This window comes from Apium graveolens, chromosome 7 (genome assembly GCF_009905375.1).
Source record: "Apium graveolens cultivar Ventura chromosome 7, ASM990537v1, whole genome shotgun sequence".
NCBI lineage: Eukaryota > Viridiplantae > Streptophyta > Magnoliopsida > Apiales > Apiaceae > Apium > Apium graveolens.
The window spans coordinates 215,275,986-215,277,348 of NC_133653.1; the positions used below are offsets into that span (position 1 = coordinate 215,275,986).

At 43.8% G+C, this 1,363-nt stretch overlaps 1 non-coding gene across 1 annotated transcript; it reads right to left on the minus strand.

Annotated features, from left to right (window-relative positions):
- Nucleotides 1-653: 653 nt before the first annotated feature.
- On the minus strand, nucleotides 654-760 carry LOC141676378 (small nucleolar RNA R71). The gene has a single exon (XR_012556971.1). It is a non-coding gene; the product is annotated as a small nucleolar RNA R71 (small nucleolar RNA).
- Between the last annotated feature and the right edge of the window lie 603 nt (nucleotides 761-1,363).

A 1,363-nucleotide genomic window follows, 5' to 3' on the forward strand; every position in this document is an offset into this window, starting at 1 on the left:
TGCCGGGGACTCGGTGTTAATTTTTAGTTTATGTGTTTTCCATCAGTGGTCGTTAAAGTTCATTGACTCGAACATTGTTACTTATCTGTTTCCTTGTCTTATTTCAGGTACTCTATCGAGGGTGTATGCATACGCGTTCGCGGTCTCGTAAGAGAACTCTGGATAAAGCCGAGGAAGAAGTTGTGGTGGTTCGAAGGGAAGTTTTTGAAGAAGAAAAGAAGGTAGAAGAAGAAGAGAAAGTTGAGGAACCTGTTTTAGTAGTGATGGGAGATCAAGCAGAAAATCCTAAGGCTTTGATGGACTATTCTCAGCCTAAGATCAATGACATTCAGTCCAGCATCATCAGGCCAGCCATCAGGGCTAACACTTTTGAGATCAAGTCACGCATGATTCAGATGATACAGAACTCAGTTCAATTTGGGGGTTCTCCTACTGAAGACCCCAACATGCACATCAGGGATTTCATTGAGATCTGCGACACTTTCAAGTTCAATGATGTGACTGAAGATGCTATCAAGCTGCGACTCTTCCCATTCTCTCCGAGGGATAAAGCTAAGTGCTGGTTACATTCTCTACCAGCAGGGTCTATCACCACTTGGGAAGATCTTGCTTAAAAGTTTCTCACTAAATTCTTCCCTATGGCGAAGACTGTTGCAATCAGGAATGCTCTTACTCAGTTTGCTCAACAAACTGGAGAATCTTTGTGTGAGGCTTGGGATCAATATAAGGAGATGTTAAGGAAGTTCCCACAATATGGCATGCCTGATTGGATGATTATAAACTATTTCTACAATGGATTGGGTGCTACTTCTAGACCCATGCTCGATGCAGCATCAGGAGGAGCCTTGTGGGCTAAGAGCTACGATGAAGCGTATGAATTGATTGAACTGATGGCTTCTTATGAATACCAGAATCCTTCCCAGAGACTGACTCAGCGAAAAGTAGCCGGAATTCTGGAGTTGGATGCAACAACTACTATAGCTGCCCAACTTAAGGCTTTGACGATGAAGGTGGACACTCTGGCTAATTATGGAGTTAATCAAATCCCTAGTGTCTGTGAGCTTTGTGTTGGTGCCCATGAGACTGATCAGTGTGCAATATCTAGTGAATCAGCTCAGTTCGTGAGCAACTTTCAGCGTTCGCAGCAACCTGTGCCAGCCACTTATCATCCCAACAATCGCAATCATCTTAATTTCAGTTGGAGCAATGCTCAGAATGCGGTTCAACAACCTTATCAGCAGTATCCAGCTAAGCAGTACAACCCCCTTGGTTTTCAGCAACCGCAATATGCACCAAGGCAGCAACTCCAGCTGCAACAAGCTAATGAAAAATCTGAATTAGCGGAGTTGAAGCTTATGTGCAA